The sequence below is a fragment of the Pseudophryne corroboree genome, chromosome 7 (genome assembly GCF_028390025.1).
Source record: "Pseudophryne corroboree isolate aPseCor3 chromosome 7, aPseCor3.hap2, whole genome shotgun sequence".
NCBI classification, from domain to species: Eukaryota; Metazoa; Chordata; class Amphibia; order Anura; family Myobatrachidae; genus Pseudophryne; species Pseudophryne corroboree.
This window is the reverse complement of record NC_086450.1, coordinates 48,098,659-48,120,062: the sequence shown is the minus strand read 5'-3', so window position 1 is coordinate 48,120,062 and position 21,404 is coordinate 48,098,659. Positions and strand designations below refer to the sequence as shown.

Genomic DNA, 21,404 nt, shown 5'->3' with positions numbered 1-21,404 from the left:
GTTAAAAAAGAGAGGGGGGCACTAATTAGGCGCAGTATAACAATACAGCAGCTATAAGGGGAAAAACACTTATATAAGGTTATCCCTGTATATATATATAGCGCTCTGGTGTGTGCTGGCATACTCTCCCTCTGTCTCCCCAAAGGGCTAGTGGGGTCCTGTCCTCTATCAGAGCCAGAGGCGGAACTACCGGCAGTGCAGGCAGTGCACTGCACTGGGGCCCGCCTCTGTCCAGGGGCCCAAGCATGTAATGAGTCAAACTGACTCATTACATGCCGCTGTGCGCTGCAGGCAACCGCTGCCCGCAGCGCACAGCCGCCCGGAGATAGGAGCTGAGCAGCGGTACAGACGGGGGAAGGAGGAGGGAGCCGGAGGACGGAGCCGCAGCAGCGCTTTGTTACTGGTGGAGGCGCTGCTGCTGCTGCTCCTCTGCTTCCCTATAGGCTGTCTTCCGAGAACAGCCTATAGGGAAGCAGAGGGGCAGCAGCAGCAGCGCCTCCACCAGTAACAAAGCGCTGCTGCGGCTCCGTCCTCCGGCTCCCTCCTCCTCATTCTCTACTGCCCGGGAATCGTCGTCTGACGCAGCTGCACCGAGGAGCCTGAGGGTAAGTATAATTCTTCTTTCTTTCTTTCTTTCTTTCTTTCTTTCTTTCTTTCTTTCTTTTTCTTTCCTTCTTTCTTTCTTGTGCCTGCCTGCCGCAATGTGTAAAAAGGGGGGACTGCCTGCCGCAATGTGTAAAAAGGGGGGACTGCCTGCCGCACTGTGTAAAAAGGGGGGACTGCCTGCCGCAATGTGTAAAAAGGGGGGACTACCTGCCGCAATGTGTAAAAAGGGGGGACTGCCTGCCACTATGTGTAAAAAGGGGAATCTGCCTGCCGTAATGTGTAAAAATGGGGACGCTGTCTGCCGTAATGTATAACAAGGGCACGCTGTCTGCCGTAATGTGTAAAAAGGGCACGCTGTCTGCCGTAATGTGTAACAAGGGCACGCGGTCTGCCGTTATGTGTAAAAAGGGGTAATCTGCCCGACGCTATGTGTAAAAATGGGGAATCTGCCTGCCGTAATGTGTAAAAAAGGGGGGCTGCCTGACGCTATGTGTAAAAATGGGGAATCTGCCTGCTGCTATGTGTAAAAAGGAGGAATCTGCCTGCCGTAATGTGTAAAAATGGGGACGCTGTCTGCCGTAATGTGTAACAAGGGCACGCTGTCTGCCGTAATGTGTAACAAGGGCACGCTGTCTACCGTAATGTGTAAAAAGGGCACGCTGTCTGCCGTAATGTGTAACAAGGGCACGCGGTCTGCCGTTATGTGTAAAAAGGGCACGCTGTCTGCCGTTATGTGTAAAAAGGGCACGCTGTCTGCTGTAATGTGTAAAAAGAGGAATCTGTTCGCTGTAAGGTGTAAAAGGGTCTCTACCTGGTGTAGTGGTGCTACTGTGCGGCGTAATTTGAATAATGGAGACTACTGTGTTGGTATTATTTTGTGGCCACACCCCTTCCCCACGAAGCCACGCCACTATGTATTTTTGCGCGCGCCTACGGCGCGCACTGCCCCCGGGGTGGACTTGGATGGGGGGGGGCCCAAAGCATTTTGTCGCACCTGGGCCCACCGCTTGCTTGTTCCGCCACTGATCAGAGCATTCCCTGTGTGTGTGCTGTGTGTCGGTACGTTGTGTCGACATGTATGAGGAGGAAAATGAGGTGGAGGCGGAGCAATTGCCTGTAACAGAGATGTCACCCCCTAGGGAGTCGACATCTGAGTGGATGAGCTTATGGAAGGAATTATGTGAGTCAGTTCTTTACAAAAGATTGATGACATGAGACAGCCGGCGACTCAGCCTGTGCCTGTCCAGGTGTCTCAAAAGCCATCAGGGGCTCTAAAACGCCCGTTACCGCAGATGGCAGATACAGACGCCGACACGGATACTGACTCCAGTGTCGACGATTAAGAGACGAATGTGACTTCCAGTAGGGCCACACGTTACATGATTGAGGCTATGGAAAATGTTTTTACACATTTCTGATAATACCAGTACCACTAAAAAGGGTATTATGTTGGGTGAGAAAAAACTGCCTGTAGTTTTTCCTGCATCTGAGGAATTAAATGAAGTGTGTGATGATGCGTGGGTTTCCCCCGATAAAAACTGTTAATTCCTAAAAAGTTATTAGCATCATACCCCTTCCCGCCAGAGGATAGGGCACGTTGGGAAACACCCCCTAGGGTGAATAAAGCGCTCACACGCTTGTCTAAACAGGTGGCACTACCGTCCCCGGATACGGCCGCCCTTAAGGAACCTGCTGACAGAAAGCAGTAAAATATCCTAAAATGTATATACACTCACACGGGTGTGATACTGCGACCAGCAATCGCCTCAGCCTGGATGTACAGTGCTGGGGTGGCTTGGTCGGATTCCCTGACTGACAATATTAATACCCTATATAGGGACAGTATATTACTGACTATAGAGCATTTAAAAGATGCATTTCTATATATGCGTGATGCACAGAGGGATATTTGCCGACTGGCATCAAGAGTAAGTGCGCTGTCCATTTCTGCCAGAAGAGGGTTATGGACAAGACAGTGGTCAGGTGATGCTGATTCCAAAAGGCATATGGAAGTATCGCCTTATAAAAGGGAGGAGGTATTTGGGGTAGGTCTAACAGACCTGGTGGCCACGGCAACGGCTGGAAAATCCACATTTTTACCCCAGGTAGCCTCTCAACATAAGAAGACGCCGTATTATCAGGCGCAGTCCTTTGGGCCCCATAAGCAGAAGCCCTCTCCCGTTTTCTGCCAAGTCCTCAGCATGACGCTGGGGCTTTACAAGCGGACTCAGGCACGGTGGGGGCCCGTCTCTAAAATTTCAGCGTGCAGTGGGCTCACTCACAGGGGACCCCTGGATCCTTCAGGTGGTATCTCAGGGGTACAAATTGGAATTCGAGACGTCTCCCCTTCGCCGTTTTCCTAAAGTCTGCTTTACCGACGTCTCCCTCCGACAGGGAGGCGGTATGGGAAGCCATTCACAAGCTGTATTCCCAGCAGGTGATAATCAAGGTACCCCTCCTACAACAGGAAAAGGGGTATTATTCCACGCTGTTTGTGGTACCGAAGCCGGACGGCTCGGTGAGACCTAATTTAAATCTGAAATCCTTGAACACTTACATACAAAGGTTCAAATTCAAGATGGAGTCACTCAGAGCGGTGATGGCAAACCTGGAAGAAGGGGATTATATGGTGTCTCTGGACATCAAGGATGCTTATCTCCATGTCCCAATTTACCCTTCTCACCAAGGGTACCTCAGGTTTGTGGTACAGAACTGTCACTATCAGTTTCAGACGCTGCCGTTTGGTTTGTCCACGGCACCCTGGGTCTTTACCAAAGTAATGGCCGAAATGATGATACTCCTTCGAAGGAAGGGAGTTTTAATTATCCCTTACTTGGACGATCTCCGGATAAGGGCAAGATCCAGGGAACGGTTGGTAGTCGGGGTAGCACTATCTCAAGTAGTGTTGCGGCAGCACGGTTGGATTCTTAATATTCCAAAATCGCAGCTGATCCCGACGACACGTCTTCTATTCCTAAGGATGATCCTGGACACAGTCCAGAAAAAGGTGTTTCTCCAGGAGGAGAAAGCCAGGGAGTTATCCGAACTAGTCAGAAACCTCCTAAAACCAGGCCAAGTGTCAGTGCAGCAGTGCACAAGGGTCCTGGGAAAAATGGTGGCTTCCTACGCAGCAATTCCATTCGGCAGATTCCACGCAAGAACTTTCCAGTGGGACCTGCTGGAAAAGTGGTCCGGATCGCATCATCAGATGCATCAGCGGATAACCCTGTCACCAAAGACAAGGGTGTCTCTCCTGTGGTGGTTGCAGAGTGCTCATCTTCTAGAGGGCGCAGATTCGGCATTCAGGACTGGGTCCTGGTGACCACGGATGCCAGCCTGCGAGGCTGGGGAGCAGTCACACAGGGAAGAAATTTCCAGGGCTTGTGGTCAAGCCTGGAGACATCACTTCACATAAATATCTTGGAGCTAAGGGACATTTACAATGCCCTAAGCCAAGCAAGACCTCTGCTTCAAGGTCAGCCGGTGCTGATCCAGTCGGACAACATCACGGCAGTCGCCCACGTAGAGAAGCTGCAAGGATTTTTCGCTGGGCGGAAAATCATGTGATAGCATTGTCAGCAGTGTTCATTCCGGGAGTGGACAACTGGGAAACAGACTTCCTCAGCAGAAGTCTTCCACATGATTGTAAACCGTTGGGAAAAACCAAAGGTGGACATGATGGCGTCCCGCCTAAACAAAAAATTGGACAGGTATTGCGCCAGGTCAAGGGCCCCTCAGGCAATAGCTGTGGACGCTCTGGTAACACCGTGGGTGTACCAGTCAGTGTATGGGTTCCCTCCTCTTCCTCTCTTACCAAAAGTATTGTGAATTATAAGACGGAGGGGAGTAAGAACTATACTCGTGGCTCTGGATTGGCCAAGAAGGACTTGGTACCCGGAACTTCAAGAGATGCTCACGGAGGACCCGTGGCCTCTACCTCTAAGAAGGGACCTGCTCCATCAAGGACCCTATATATTCCAAGACTTACCGCGGCTGCGTTTGACGGCAGGGCGGTTGAACGCCGGATCCTGAAGGAAAAAGGCATTCCGGATGAAGTCATCCCTACCCTGATCAAAGCCAGGAAGGATGTAACCGCAAAGCATTATCACCGCATTAGGCGAAAATATGTTGCGTGGTGTGAGGCCAGTAAGGCCCCGATGGAGGAATTTCAACTAGGTCGATTCCTGCATTTCCTGCAAACAGGAGTGTCTATGGGCCTAAAATTGGGGTCCATTAAGGTTCAAATTTCGGCCCTGTCAATTTTCTTCCAGAAAGAACTAGCTTCAGTTCCTGAAGTTCAGACGTTTGTAAAAGGGGTACTGCATATACAGCCTCCTTTTGTGCCTCCAGTGGCACCTTGGGATCTCAATGTAGTTTTGGGGTTCCTAAAGTCACAATGGTTTGAACCACTTGAATCTGTGGAGTTAAAATATCTCACATGGAAAGTGGTCATGCTGTTGGCCCTGGCCTAGGCCAGGCGCGTGTCAGAATTGGCGGCTTTATCCTGTAAAAGCCCTTATCTGATCTTCCATTCAGACAGGGCGGAATTGAGGACTCGTCCTCATTTTCTCCCTAAGGTGGTTTCAGCGTTTCATCTGGACCAACCTATTGTGGTACCTGCGGCTACTAGTGACTTGGAGGACTCCAAGTTGTTGGACATAGTCAGGGCCCTGAAAATATATGTTTCCAGGACGGCTGGAGTCAGAAAATCTGACTCGCTGTTTATCCTGTATGCACCCAACAAGCTGGGTGCTCCTGCTTCTAAGCAGACTATTGCTCGTTGGATTTGTAATACAATTCAGCTTGCACATTCTGTGGCAGGCCTGCCACAGCCAAAATCTGTAAAAGCCCATTCCACAAGGAAGGTGGGCTCATCTTGGGCGTCTGCCCGAGGGGTCTCGGCTTTACAACTTTGCCGAGCAGCTATTTGGTCAGGGGCAAACACGTTTGCTAAATTCTACAAATTTGATACCCTGGCTGAGGAGGACCTGGAGTTCTCTCATTCGGTGCTGCAGAGTCATCCGCACTCTCCCGCCCGTTTGGGAGCTTTGGTATAATCCCCATGGTCCTTACGGAGTTCCCAGCATCCACTAGGACGTCAGAGAAAATAAGAATTTACTTACCGATAATTCTATTTCTCGTAGTCCGTAGTGGATGCTGGGCGCCCATCCCAAGTGCGGATTGTCTGCAATACTTGTACATAGTTATTGTTAACTAAATCGGGTTATTGTTGTTGTGAGCCATCTATCCAGAGGCTCCTCTGTTATCATGCTGTTAACTGGGTTCAGATCACAGGTTGTACGGTGTGATTGGTGTGGCTGGTATGAGTCTTACCCGGGATTCAATATCCTTCCTTATTGTGTACGCTCGTCCGGGCACGGTATCCTAACTGAGGCTTGGAGGAGGGTCATGGGGGGAGGAGCCAGTGCACACCAGGTAGTCCTAAAGCTTTACTTTTGTGCCCAGTCTCCTGCGGAGCCGCTATCCCCATGGTCCTTACGGAGTTCCCAGCATCCACTACGGACTACGAGAAATAGAATTATCGGTAAGTAAATTCTTATTTTTTAACTTTTTCTTATTGTTATTTTTGCGTTAATTAGTGGATGAATGAAAAAGCCTGCTAGTAATAAGGGACATATTTGTTAAATTGACATTGTGGGGAATCTCTGCAAAATCTAAGTATCAGCATTTAACATGGAGGGACTCAGGGTTCCGTCTACTTCCAGCTCTTCGTCAGGACGGGCTCTTATCGGAGCATATTGCTAAATTCAAGTTAAGATTTGAGTTGTCACATTGCTAACTAAGGCAGCATTATTGGATCTCATGTGCATTTTTAATGTGTATTGTGTAAATACATTAGGGCCCATCAGGGGGGCACTGCCGGGACTGCAGTCCTGGACCCGGACAGAGAGGAGGCCCGCCTCTGCAGACTGCCCACTTTCCTGGGTTCATGTCCCCCCCCCCCTTCCCCGCCTGCCATCTGTGGATCCCCCCTCTAACACCCCGCTGTAACCGCCTCCTCTACGGACGCTGCGCACAGCCACACACTGACTATAACAACTGACTGGGGGAAGGAACTAAAGTCCAGACGTGCGCTCCCTGCTTGGAGCATGCCACCCAGCACAGCCCAAACTTTGACAATGTTTTTTTTTTTTTAAACTGGTTTATACAACAAGGGTTATATATAAGGGTTGGTATCGTGAAACTGGTGTTTGGGTTTCCTGAGGTCACCATACCGACCCCGGGATCCCGGCCGCCAGAATTTCGATAGGGGGGGCCACGCAGCGGGCTCAGTGGCTTGCCACAGGTTCTTTTCCTACTCTATGAGTGTTGTGGACACCCAAGAGTGGGAATAGTCCCTGTCAGGCGGCATGAGATCGCGATTCTGGCGTCGGTATAGTGACTGCCGGGGTCCCAACCGCCGGTCACATGACTACATCCCATATATATATATATATATATATATATATATATAGACTTGCACTTTGGGAGAGTACAGAGTAGCACATGTGGATTTGTTTTCATCTGTGGAGACATTCACACTCTATTGAGTTTCACCCAAAGTGGGATATCTATATGTTTTTATTTGATTGGATTCTCCCATACTACGGCTAGAGGGCAGTCATACAGGCACGTGGAGGCCACACACACTACTGAGCCTCATTTTGACTTGTTTTAAGGACATTACATCAAAGTTGGATCAGCCTGTAGTGTGTTTTTCCACTTTAATTTTGAGTGTGACTCCAAATCCAGACCTCCATGGGTTAATAAATTTGATTTCCATTGGTAATTTTTGTGTGATTTTGTTGTCAGCACATTCAACTATGTAAAGAACAAAGTATCTAATAAGAACATTTCATTCATTCAGATCTAGGATGTGTTATTTTAGTGTTCCCTTTATTTTTTTTTGAGCAGTGTAACTATATATATATATCTATATCTATCTATCTATCTATCTATCTATCTATCTATCTATCTATCTATCTATCTATCTATCTATCTATCTATCTATCTATCTATCTATCTATCTATCTATCTATCTATCTATCTATCTATCTATCTATCTTCCAGGGATAATGTGTGGAGGAAAAAGGTGTAAACTGTTTTATTTTGAGTTTTTTTCACCTGACGACTGTAACCGATTGCTATAGATGTACCATTTTCCATATTTTGCTATTTGAAACCATCAGGTTTAAATATGCCATACTGTAGAACTGTGTCTTAAAGTCTGTATTATTGTTGTTGCCTGCAGAAATACAATTAGACACGCATCAACACTAAGATAATAATTACACAATAATAATATACAGATGAGAAATAACAGAGGATATTAAGAAATGGGAAAATTAATTTGATGCTGACACAGAAAACGGAAAAATGATATAATGATGGAAAAGCATTAGGCAAAGAGAAAATGACTTGCCGGAATAAATGCATGATTTAGGAAAGAAATAATGGTAGACAATATTGTGCAGCTTGCCTACTACAAATGTGAAGCCCGCATTATAAACCTTGCTTTTTAACAACCTCAAATTTTAGGTACAGTATGTCAGTAGAGAGCAATAATAAATGGGTATACCAGATCCTAGCATGTGATATGCTGTAAAACACAAATATACTGTACAACGGCATAATCAGGCACCACAGGACGTCCCATAATGCAAATGACTCCTGCAGCCTAACCCTAACCGCCACCTCCGGCACCCGGGGGGTCATTCCGAGTTGATCGCTAGCTGCCGTTGTTCGCAGCGTAGCGATCAGGCTAAAAATCGGCACTTCTGCGCATGCGTATGGGTTGCACTGCGCACGCGTGTCGTACTTTCACAAAAGCCAATGTAATTTTACACAAGCTCTAGCGATGCTTTTCAGTCGCACCGCTGATCGTTCAGTGATTAACAGGAAGTGGGTGTTTCTGGGTGGTAACTGACCGTTTTCGGGGAATGTGTGTAAAAACGCAGGCGTGCCCGATAAAAACGCAGGAGTGGCTGGGGAAACGGGGGAGTGGCTGGCCGAACGCAGGGCGTGTTTGTGACGTCAAAACAGGAACTAAACAGTCTGAAGTGATCGCTAGCTAGGAGTAAGTCTCGAGCTACTCTGAAACTGCACAATCTTTTTTTGTAGCAGATCTGCGATCCTTTAGTTCGCACTTCTGGTAAGCTAAGATACACTCCCAGAGGGCGGCGGCTTAGCGTTTGCACTGCTGCTAAAAGCAGCTAGCGAGCGAACAACTCGGAATGAGGGCCCCTAACCCTAACCGCCCCATCCCATGCGCAACCTAACCCCACCCCCACTCACCACCGCAATCTCTCTCCTAGAACCTAACCCCAGTACTTACCATCGGGATTCTTTCTGACCGTCGGGATCCCACGGTCGGAATTCTGCCAGCCCGGTTCCATGACCTCATCCCCTTAGTGATAATGAATTGCTATGGTATAATTGCAGAATACTGCTTCAGCCATGAAATGCTGTCTGCCTTCATTGAGTGCAGGAGAAGGGGGCACTTCATCACGAATGCTATTGATGCATACTGAAAACATGCAATCATGGGTTGCAGGAACACGCGTGTGGTTTCTTTCCCCCCAGCTGGAATAATCAGAACACATATCATACAGTATCATTCACACAGAGAGCTTCTGCACTCACTTCCAAAGGTGACGGAGCTCTGTGGAAGGAGCATCACTCAGATGAATAACGCTTTAGTAGATACGGGTATAGGTCATTGCAGTCAAGATGTAACTTGGTTTGTGATGCAGTATATCACAGACTTTAAATCTCTTCTCCATTAATATTTATTAATGAAGTTGTACTTTAGCATGACCAGGTTAGAGAGAGTGAAGGGAGATAGGCATACATAGGCTCTGTAGTAAGTGAGTGTGGTGGGTGGGTCCTGAGGAAGCTGATTCCCAGGCTGTGCCTTTGAGGCGCAGTATCAGTCCTGACAGCGCGGTACACAGTGTGATACAGACATTTATTCTCTATAGCGAGACATTATCAGCCTGATGCATCCCGGTGGTGCAGTCTCTGAGAGAGCAATATTTTACTGTGAGAGACACGGACAGATATCCCCTCAGAGCTGACTGCAGGCCGCGCTCTCCATCATAGGCCGCCCTCCATACACTGAATAACTTGATTAGAGTAAATAACTTGTGCTGTCGTGGTGCTTTATTATTTCGGCCACATAGAAAAGACATTTTCCATCCTCCGCTCCCTCCTTTTTTCCTTTCATCCATTCCCTCACACCTGGCTTTACCCTCTATCTAACCTGCAGTCGAAGAGAAGTGTGACTGACACAAAGTCCTACATGTACCAGTCACTCTTACCATGTGTATGGTGGTCAGGGCCGTAGAGAGCCACGCTGGGCCCCGGTAAAGGGGCGTGGCTTAAAAATGGCCATGACAACACCCTTTACTATAAAAATATTAATATAAAAATATAATTGTGGGAGCACAATTTTAATGCAGGAGGGGCATGGGGGAGGGCACCTGCTTTCTACCTTACTTGAATGGGAAGCGGGTCCCTCCGTCCCGGCAAGCGCCATCTTGCCAGTAATAGTTGGGAAGATGATGCTGAGCACTAGAAAGCAAACGCTCTGCTCTCTATGTGCGGTGCCATCTTCCCAAAGAGAACACCGGGAAAATGGCGCCGCCAATGCCGGCAACAGGTATACTTGGTGGTGTGTGGGGCATACTTGCCTACCTGACCCTCTCCATGAGGTAGAAAATACTCTGTTCCTGGACTTTCCTGGTAATGTATGATTGCCATCACCTGTGGTGAAACACCTTTCTTATCAATTAACTACCACAGGTGATGGCAATCATACATTACCAGGAAAGTCCCGGAACAGAGCATTTTCTCCCTCATGGAGAGGGTCAGGTAGGCAAGTATGGTGTGGGGGTGTCAGTTCCAGGACCCTCCAACAGGGTGGGCCCGGTAATTTGTACCCGCTACCCCCCTCTCGGCGCCACTGATGGTGATATTCCACACCAAATGGAAAGTGCCCACAACAATGCCAGCTAGCCACTGTGCACATGATGACGTAACAGTCCAGCATACCAGCTCAGCGGAGTGCCCAGTGCCTCGTTTACCCACAGCAACAATAATCTTACCGATGCCATATTGGTGGTCCGCAGTGGGGGAAGTGACTGGCTGGACACTGTGAGCAGCGGCTGCGACACTGAACCAGGGCCCCTATTTATCATAGGCAGATGAGCCCAACATCCAAGAAAAAGGGTATTTTCGTGGGGATTGCGCCTCTCCCTTTTTAATAAGGTGGCAAAACCTATAGCCAGTTATCGCCTTTAGTGGCCACCTACAGCCATATCTACACCACAAAGCAAAACAGGGAAGTTAGGGGGAGATGGATCAAACCTTGGAGAGAGATAAACTGGAGAGAGATTTAAGTACCAACCAATCAGCTCCTGCCATTTTTCTAGCACAACGTTTAAAATTACAGAAGCTGATTAGCCGGTACTTTATCTCTCTCCAATGCTTTATACCTATCCCCCTCAGTTATTGCATACTTAGGGACATTGGTGGTCCTCCTACTGTATAACTATTGGCATGTCAGGTTGGTGATAGCAGAGCCTATACACAGGTAGGAATGCTTTAACATTTTGTACTCAGCTGAGCAGGGCCAGGTTAACAAAGGGGCAGATGGAGCTTCAGCTCCAGGCCTCCACATAAAAATAGGCCCACCATCATGGCTGTATCTATCTGGCCACGCAATCACCGTAAATCGTAGGTATAACAATTGGTTTTCTAGTTTTGTCACAAAATTCTGCAATATTTAGGGAGACAGTGAGGCTGGTAATGTATGGGGTACACACCCACCTGTGTCTGGCCACTCCCGCACAGTTCCTCCCCCTCTCAGTATAGGCACTTGAACATTTTCAGTCCCCGGCCCATGTGATCCTTAAGCAGGCCCTGCTGAGGAGCTGGGCAACATTCACCTGTACGATGATATATATATATATATACAGGGCCGGACTGGGACCAAAAATAGGCCCTGGCATTTTTGAAGCACACAGGCCCCCCTCGGTGTCAGCGTCTGACTCCTCCCCTTACTATTCCCGACTCCTCCTACTTCTTAGTCTATGCTCTTACAAATATAAATTAATATTATAACAACATACAAGTGTACACCATTCTGTATTAAAATACACACAACCATTGGTTGAAGTGGAAATGTTGAAGTGGGGGTATGGAAAAAATAAGATTTTACTCACCGGTAAATCTATTTCTCGTAATCCGTAGTGGATGCTGGGACTCCGTAAGGACCATGGGGAATAGCGGCTCCACAGGAGACTGGGCACAACTACAGAAAGCTTTAGGACTACCTGGTGTGCACTGGCTCCTCCCACTATGACCCTCCTCCAGACCTCAGTTAGGATACTGTGCCCGGAAGAGCTGACACAATAAGGAAGGATTTTGAATCCCGGGTAAGACTCATACCAGCCACACCAATCACACCGTATAACTCGTGATACTATACCCAGTTAACAGTATGAAATATAACTGAGCCTCTCAACAGATGGCTCAACAATAACCCTTTAGTTAGGCAATAACTATAAACAAGTATTGCAGACAATCCGCACTTGAGATGGGCGCCCAGCATCCACTACGGACTACGAGAAATAGATTTGCCGGTGAGTAAAATCTTTTTTTCTCTGACGTCCTAAGTGGATGCTGGGACTCCGTAAGGACCATGGGGATTATACCAAAGCTCCCAAACGGGCGGGAGAGTGCGGATGACTCTGCTGCACCGAATGAGCAAACCCTAGGTCCTCCTCAGCCAGGGTATCAAACTTGTAGACTCTTGCAAAAATGTTTGAACCCGACCAAGTAACAGCTCGGCAAATTCGTAAAGCCGAGACCCCTCGGGCAGCCGCCCAAGAAGAGCCCACTTTCCTCGTGGAATGGGCTTTTACAGATTTAGGGTGCGGCAGTCCAGCCGCAGAATGTGCAAGTTGAATCGTGCTACAGATCCAGCGAGCAATAGTCTGCTTAGAAGCAGGAGCACCCAGCTTGTTGGGTGCATACAGGATAAATAGCGAGTCAGCCGTCCTGGAAACATATACTTTTCAGGGCCCTGACTACGTCCAGTAACTTGGAATCCTCCAAGTCCCAAGTAGCCGCAGGCACCACAATAGGTTGGTTCACATGAAAAACTGATACCACCTTAGGAAGGAATTGGGAACGAGTCCTCAATTCCGCCTTATCCATATAAAAAATCAGATAAGGGCTTTTGCATGACAAAGCCGCCAATTCTGATACACGCCTGGCCGACGCCAAGGCCAACAGCATGACCACTTTCCACGTGAGGTATTGTAGCTCCACGGATGTAAGTGGCTCAACCCAATGCGACTTCAGGAAATCCAACACCACGTTGAGATCCCACGGTGCCACTGGAGGCACAAACGGGGGCTGACTATGCAGCACTCCCTTAACAAAAGTCTGAACTTCAGGCAGTGAAGCCAGTTCTATTTTGGAAGAAAATCGATAGAGCCGAAATCTGGACCTTAATGGAACCCAATTTTAGGCCCATAGTCACCCCTGACTGTAGGAAGTGCAGAAATCGACCTAGCTGAAATTCCTCCTTTGGGGCCTTCCTGGCCTCACAGCACGCAACATATTTCCGCCATAAGCGGTGATAATGGTTTGCGTTCACTTCTTTCCTAGCTTTAATTAGCGTAGGGATAACTTCCTCCGGAATGCCCTTTTCCTTCAGGATCCGGCGTTCAACCGCCATGCCGTCAAACGCAGCCGCGGTACGTCTTGGAACAGACAGGCCCCCTGCTGCAGCAGGTCCTGTCTGAGCGGCAGAGGCCATGGGTCCTCTGAGATCAATTCTTGGAGTTCCGGGTACCAAGCTCTTCTTGGCCAATCCGGAACAATGAGTATAGTTCTTACTCCTCTCCTTCTTATTATTCTCATTACCCTGGGTAAGAGAGGCAGAGAAGGGAACACATACACCGACTGGTACACCCACGGTGTTACCAGAGCGTCCACAGCTATCGCCTGAGGGTCCCTTGACCTGGCGCAATATCTTTGTAGCTTTTTGTTGAGGCGGGACGCCATCATGTCCACCTGTGGCCTTTCCCAACGGTGTACAATCATTTGGAAGACTTCTGGATGAAGTCCCCACTCTCCCGGGTGGAGGTCGTGTCTGCTGAGAAAGTCTGCTTCCCAGTTGTCCACTCCGGGAATGAACACTGCTGACAGTGCTAACACATGATTTTCCGCCCATCGGAGAATCCTTGTGGCTTCTGCCATCGCCATCCTGCTTCTTGTGCCGCCCTGTCGGCTTACATGAGCGACCGCCGTGATGTTGTCTAACCGGATCAGCACCGGCCGGTGTTGAAGCAGGGGTCTAGCCTGACTTAGGGCATTGTAAATGACCCTTAGTTCCAGAATATTTATGTGTAGGGAAGTCTCCTGACTTTTCCATAGTCCTTGGAAGTTTCTTCCCTGTGTGACTGTCCCCCAGCCTCGAAGGCTGGCATCCGTGGTCACCAGGACCCAGTCCTGTATGCCGAATCAGCGGCCCCCTAGAAGATGAGCACTCTGCAGCCACCACAACAGCGACACCCTGGCCCTTGGAGACAGGGTTATCCGCCGATGCATCTGAAAATGCGACCCGGACCACTTGTCCAACAGATCCCACTGGAAGATCCTTGCATGGGACCTGGCGAATGGTTTTTTTTCGTAAGAAGCTACCATCTTTCCCAGGGCATGCGTGCATTGATGCACCGACACCTGTATTTGTATTAGGAGGCCTCTGACTAGAGACGACAACTCCTTGGACTTCTCCTCCGGGAGAAACCCTTTTTATCCTGTTCTGTGTCCAGAACCATACCCAGGAACAGTAGACGCGTCATAGGAACCAGCTGCGACTTTGGAATATTCAGAATCCAGCCGTGCTGTTGTAGCACTTCCCGAGATAGTGCTACTCCGACGAACAACTGCTCCCTGGACCTCGCCTTTATAAGGAGATCGTCCAAGTACGGGATAATTATTTCGGCCATTACCTTGGTAAATACCCTCGGTGCCGGGGACAGACCAACGGCAACATCTGGAATTGGTAATGACCATCCTGTACCACAATTTTGAGGTACTCCTGGTGAAGAGGGTAAATAGGGACATGTAGGTAAGCATCCTTGATGTCCAGTGATACCATGAAATTCTCCAGGCTTGCAATAATCGCCCTGAGCGATTCCATTTTGAACTTGAACCTTCGTATATAAGTGTTCAAGGATTTCAATTTTAGAATGGGTCTCACCGAACCGTCTGGTTTCGGTACCACAACATTTTGGAATAGTAACCCCGGCCTTGTTGAAGGAGGGGTACCTTGATTTCACCTGCTGGAAGTACAGCTTGTGAATTGCCGCCAGTACTACCTCCCTTTCTCCGAGGGCAGCAGGCAAGGCTGATGTGAGGTAACGGCGAGGGGGAGTCGCCTCGAACTCCAGCCTGTATCCCTGTGATACTACTTGCAGAACCTAGGGATCCACCTGTGGGCAAGCCCACTGGTCCTTGAAGTTCCCGAGACGCGCCCCCACCGCACCTGTCTCCACCTGTGGAGCCCCAGCGTCATGCGGTGGACTCAGAGGAAGCGGGGGAAGATTTTTGATCCTGGGAACTGGCTGTCTGGTGCAGCTTTTTCCTTCTTCCCTTGTCTCTGTGCAGAAAGGAAGCGCCTTTGACCCGCTTGCTTTTCTGAAGCCGAAAGGACTGTACCTGAAAATACGGTGCTTTCTTAGGCTGTGAGGAAACCTGAGGTAAAAATTTTTCTTCCCAGCTGTTGCTGTGGATACGAGGTCCCAGAGACCATCCCCAAACAATTCCTCACCCTTATAAGGCAGAATCTCCATGTGCCTTTTAAAGGCAGCATCACCTGTCCACTGCCGGGTCTCTAATACCCTCCTGGCAGAATGGACATTGCATTAATTCTGGATGCCAGCCGGCAAATATCCCTCTGTGCATCCTTCATATATAAGACGACGTCTTTAATATGCTCTATGTTAGCAAAATATTATCCCTGTCTAGGGTATTAATATTATCTGACAGGGTATCAGACCACGCTGCAGCAGCACTATGTATGCTGAGGCAAATGCAGGTCTCAGTATAGTACCTGAGTGTGTATATACAGACTTCAGGATAGCCTCCTGCTTTATATCAGCCGGCTCCTTCAAAGTGGCCGTATCCCAAGACGGCAGTGCCACCTTTTTTGACAAACGTGTGAGCGCCTTATCCACCCTAGGGGATATCTCCCAACGTGACCTATCCTCTGGCGGGAAAGGGTACGCCAGCAGTAACTTTTTAGAAATTACCATTTTCTTATCGGGGAACCCACGCTCTTTACACACTTCATTCACTCATCTGATGGGGGAACAAAACACTGGCTGCTTTTTCTCCCCAAACATAAAACCCCTTTTATGTGGTACATGGGTTCATGTCAGAAATGTGTAACACATTTTTCATTGCCGAGATCATGCAACGGATGTTCCTAGTGGATTGTGTATATGTCTCAACCTCGTCGACACTGGAGTCAGACTCCGTGCCGACATCTGTGTCTGCCATCTGAGGTAACGGGCGTTTTTCGAGCCCCTGATGGCCTTTGAGACGCCTGGGCAGGCGCGGGCTGAGAAGCTGGCTGTTCCACAGCTGTTACGTCATCCAGCCTTTTATGTAAGGAGTTGATATTGTCGGTTAATACCTTCCACCTATCCATCCACTCTGGTGTCGGCCCCACAGGGGGCGACATCCCATTTATCGGCCTCTGCTCCGCCTCCACGTAACCTTCCTCATCCAACATGTCGACACAGCCGTACCGACACACCGCGCACACACACAGGGAATGCTCTGACTGAGGACAGGACCCCACACAGCCCTTTGGGGAGACAGAGAGAGAGTATGCCAGCACACACCAGAGCGCTATATAATGCAGGGATTAACACTATAACTGAGTGATTTTTCCCCCAATAGCTGCTTGTATACACATATTGCGCCTAAATTTAGTGCCCCCCCTCTCTTTTTAACCCTTTGAGCCTGAAAACTACAGGGGAAAGCCTGGGGAGCTGTCTTCCAGCTGTACTGTGAAGAAAAAATGGCGCCAGTGTGCTGAGGGAGATAGCCCCGCCCCTTTTTCGGTAGACTTTTCTCCCGCTTTTTTATGGATTCTGGCAGGGGTAATTTATCACATATATAGCCCTGGGACTATATATTGTGATGATTTGCCAGCCAAGGTGTATTATATTGCCCTCAGGGCGCCCCCCCCCCAGCGCCCTGCACCCATCAGTGACCGGAGTGTGAGGTGTGCATGAGGAGCAATGGCGCACAGCTGCAGTGCTGTGCGCTACCTTGGTGAAGACTGAAGTCTTCTGCCGCCGATTTTCCGGAACACTTCTTGCTTCTGGCTCTGTAAGGGGGACGGCGGCGCGGCTCCGGGACCGAACATCGAGGTCGGGTCCTGTGGTCGATCCCTCTGGAGCTAATGGTGTCCAGTAGCCTAAGAAGCCCAAGCTACCACCAGTTAGGTAGGTTCGCTTCTTCTCCCCTTAGTCCCTCGCTGCAGTGAGTCTGTTGCCAGCAGGTCTCACTGTAAAATAAAAAACCTAACATATACTTTCTTTCTAGGAGCTCAGGAGAGCCCCTAGTGTGCATCCAGCTCGGCCGGGCACAAGAATCTAACTGAGGTCTGGAGGAGGGTCATCGTGGGAGGAGCCAGTGCACAACAGGTAGTCCTAAAGCTTTCTTTAGTTGTGCCCAGTCTCCTGCGGAGCCGCTATTCCCCATGGTCCTTACGGAGTCCCAGCATCCACTTAGGACGTCAGAGAAATAAAGGTAGTAACTAAGCGCGCGCGCTCCAGAAAAGGGGCATGGACACGCACGCGCCCCATTCACTAGAATGAGAGCGTCTGTGTGCACTCCCGGCAGGGCTAAGCGGCGACCAATCAGACAGAGTGTCCCATAGAGGTACTGTGTGCGCGCGCCGAAGGCGCGTGCGCCAAAAATATGGGTGTGGCCAATTAAAATGGGACGTGATACACAGACATGCCCCCAATAGTGCAGTGCCAGATCCACAATTGCCCCCACAGTGACAGGTATACAAATGCCCCCACAGTGCCAGGTATACAAATGCCCCCACAGTGCCAGATCCACAAATGCCCCACAGTGCCAGATCCACAAATGCCCCCACAGTGCCAGATCCACAAATGCCCCACAGTGCCAGGTATACAAATGCCCCCACAGTGCCAGGTATACAAATGCCCCCACAGTGCCAGGTATACAAATGCCCCCACAGTACCAGGTATACAAATGCCCCCACAGTGCCAGATCCACAAATGCCCCACAGTGCCAGATCCACAAATGCCCCCACAGTGCCAGATCCACAAATGCCCCACAGTGCCAGGTATACAAATGCCCCCACAGTGCCAGGTATACAAATGCCCCCACAGTGTCAGATCCACAAATGCCCCACAGTGCCAGATCCACAAATGCCCCACAGTGCCAGGTATACAAATGCCCCCACAGTGCCAGATCCACAAATGCACCCACAGTACCAGATCCACAAATGCCCCACAGTGCCAGGTATACAAATGCCCCCACAGTGCCAGATCCACAAATGCCCCCACAGAGCCAGATCCACAAATGCCCCACAGTGCCAGGTATACAAATGCCCCCACAGTGTCATCCAATTGCCCCCACAGTGCCAGATATACAAATGCCCCCACAGTGCCAGATCCAGAAATGCCCCCACAGTGCCAGATCCACAAATGCCCCACAGTGCCAGATCCACAAATGCCCCCACAGTGCCAGATCCACAAATGCCCCACAGTGCCAGGTATACAAATGCCCCCACAGTGCCAGGTATACAAATGCCCCCACAGTGTCAGATCCACAAATGCCCCACAGTGCCAGATCCACAAATGCCCCACATGCCAGGTATACAAATGCCCCCACAGTGCCAGGTATACAAATGCCCCCACAGTGCCAGATCCACAAATGCCCCCACAGTGCCAGATCCACAAATGCCCCCACAGTGCCAGATCCACAAATGCCCCACAGTGCCAGGTATACAAATGCCCCCACAGTGCCAGATCCACAAATGCCCCCACAGAGCCAGATCCACAAATGCCCCCACAGTGTCAGCCAATTGCCCCCACAGTGCCAGATATACAAATGCCCCCACAGAGCCAGGTAAACAATTGCCCCCACAGTGCCAGATATACAAATGCCCCCACAGTGCCAGCCAATTGCCCCCACAGTGCCAGGTATACAAATGTCCCCACAGTGCCAGGTAAACAATTGCCCCCACTTTGCCAGGTATACAAATGCCCCCACAGTGCCAGGTAAACAATTGCCCCCACAGTGCCAGCCAATTGCCCCCACAGTGCCAGGTATACAAATGCCCCCACAGTGCCAGGTAAACAATTGCCCCCACAGTGCCAGCCAATTGCCCCTACAGCAGTGCTGCAGCTGCTTACCGCTGCTGCTGCTGCTGCTGCTCCTCCGGCTGGGATGTGACTGAGGCTGTCAGGAGTTGAGAGCGCGCCAGCGCGGCTATATCTGGCGGCGTGTAGCGGACTTCAAACCAGCCGCCGGTTCGTGAGCCAATCAGAGCAGCAGCGGCTCCTGATTGGCTGCCGGTCCGTGAGCTCTGATTGGCTCAGTGAGCGCTGGACCTGCCTACGTGGCCATCGGCCCTTCTGGCATTTGCCAGAAGTGCCAGATGGCCAGTCCGGCCCTGTATATATATATATATATATATATATATATATATATATATATATTTGTGTGTGTGTGTTTTAATTGGAGCAATAAAATGGTTTTTCTACAGCCATATCTTCATAACTAGACCCCCAAGTACTTGTACTGAGAAATACAGCCAGCCGCTGGCAATGTCTGGACTCACATAAGATACCAGCTCGCCACTAACTGTATTCAAGGCCAACAAAAATCAACTCCTGTCTTCCTGATTATATAAATACAAATGTTTAAAAGAAATGAAGGAAACCTGAGAGATAGATCAATATGTTTTTGCAGGAGGCACGTCCAAAGCAATAAATTAAAGGTATATGAAGGTGAAAAAGCCATTTTAAAACGGCAGATATTTTGGGGTTTTAGGTGTAAGTCAGTTCCGGGGGCTGTCCCTGCCTTTGTACATTATCTGCATAGTATGTGAATACGTGGAGTGACAGCTGCAAGGAATCACTCAGCGAACAAACAATCTGCCAATAATTGCTTTAAGGATGAAGCTATGAGGACTGTGAGATTAGGGATAATGCTATTCATACAGAATACGTGCAGGCGTCCCTGTGTTATTACCATTTCCTTTTCCCCTCATATCTTTCTGTATGTAGCCGTGCCCCCCCTCTTCTCCTGAAGCTGTACCTGGTGCTACTCCCCCTTCTCCACTGACTGTTGTGCCTGTCTCTGTTTGCTACTAAATAGCGCTGATGAGGATCCACGCCAGCCTTACGCTCGCTGCTCACAAATGCCGCTGATTAGCTGTATGTCATGCTTTCAAATCCCATCTGAGTTGGAGATTTTTGGACAATGCTTTTTAGGCTGTCACCTGCTGCTTTTCAGAGCTGCGTCTGTGGCAGCCTAATCTTTTATTGACTTCTCCTGAAATGAACGACAGGGAGGTCTTAAGATGATTTTATCATGAAGTAGATAGATAGATAGATAGATAGATAGATAGATAGATAGATAGATAGATAGATAGATAGATAGATAGATAGATAGACGGACGGACGGACGGACGCTGTAGATAGGTAGATACACTGGCATTTCTATAATGGGTGCAGTGTGTGCGTGGTGCACATGGGCCCCTGAGTCCAGAGTGGGCCCACACTGCACACACTGCACCCATTTTCTTAATACTCACCCCTCGGGAATCCCGCGCCAATGTCACCGGCGCTGTTAAACCTCCGTGAAAATGGTGCAGCGCCCATTTTCACGGAGTTCTGTGCATGCAAAGTAGAGAAATCTCAGGGAAAATGGCCGCTGCGCCATTTTCCTGGAGATCGTCTGAGCCCTCTAGTGCTCAGACTCTACAGCGCTCCTGCAAAGAGGAGGAGGCCCGTACGGAGGAGGCAGCTCACGGGTCTCCTCTCTTAAAGCGCCCCTGGATAGATAGATAGATAGATAGATAGATAGATAGATAGATAGATAGATAGATAGATAGATAGATAGATAGATAGATAGATAGATAGATAGATAGATAGATAGATACTGTAGAAAGAGAGATAGACAGATAGATGGGTGGTTTAGTTCTTTAGAGTCCGAACCTACACAAATTTTGCTGATCTGAACCAAAGCAAGTCCTGGTACGGATCTTCCAGCGGTTCAGAATTTGGATTTTTAAACGGAATTTTGGGTTATGGATTGCAAAAATGACACGAGTTTAGAAAATCCCAAACCTAAGATTCGGATTTTAAATCCAAATTCTGAACCAAAACACTTGAAGGCTGTTTTGCAAAACCAAAACCAAAACACGGTGATGAAATTAGAACCAAAACCAAAACATGAGACTCCAGGTACATCTCTAATATGGATATACAGTACAGATGTATATGTTTATGCTTTTAGATTTTTTGTCTTTACATTTTTGCGTCTCATGATTAATGATATTACAAATGAAAAACATATTTGTATGCACATTTTGTGGATTTAGAATCAGTGTAAGTGCAGGGTTACTGTGCCTCCTTGTTCAGTGCACACATCTTATCACCTAATTACTGTAGCCGACTTATCATGCCACATATGCAAATTTTTAATGCAAATTGTGATAA

At 48.9% G+C, this 21,404-nt stretch overlaps 1 protein-coding gene and 1 long non-coding RNA gene across 4 annotated transcripts in view; one reads left to right on the top strand and one right to left on the bottom strand.

Annotated features, from left to right (window-relative positions):
* The window catches only part of ERBB4 (erb-b2 receptor tyrosine kinase 4), a 1,260,323-nt gene that overhangs the window by 574,397 nt on the left and 664,522 nt on the right, over nucleotides 1-21,404 (top strand). The window lies entirely within an intron of this gene.
* LOC134944520 (uncharacterized) overlaps nucleotides 1-21,404 on the bottom strand; it is a 79,621-nt gene that overhangs the window by 2,754 nt on the left and 55,463 nt on the right. Inside the window, exon 2 of the long non-coding RNA XR_010181887.1 lies at nucleotides 7,732-7,852. This is a non-coding gene — a long non-coding RNA (uncharacterized LOC134944520). The remainder of the gene's footprint in view (nucleotides 1-7,731; nucleotides 7,853-21,404) is intronic.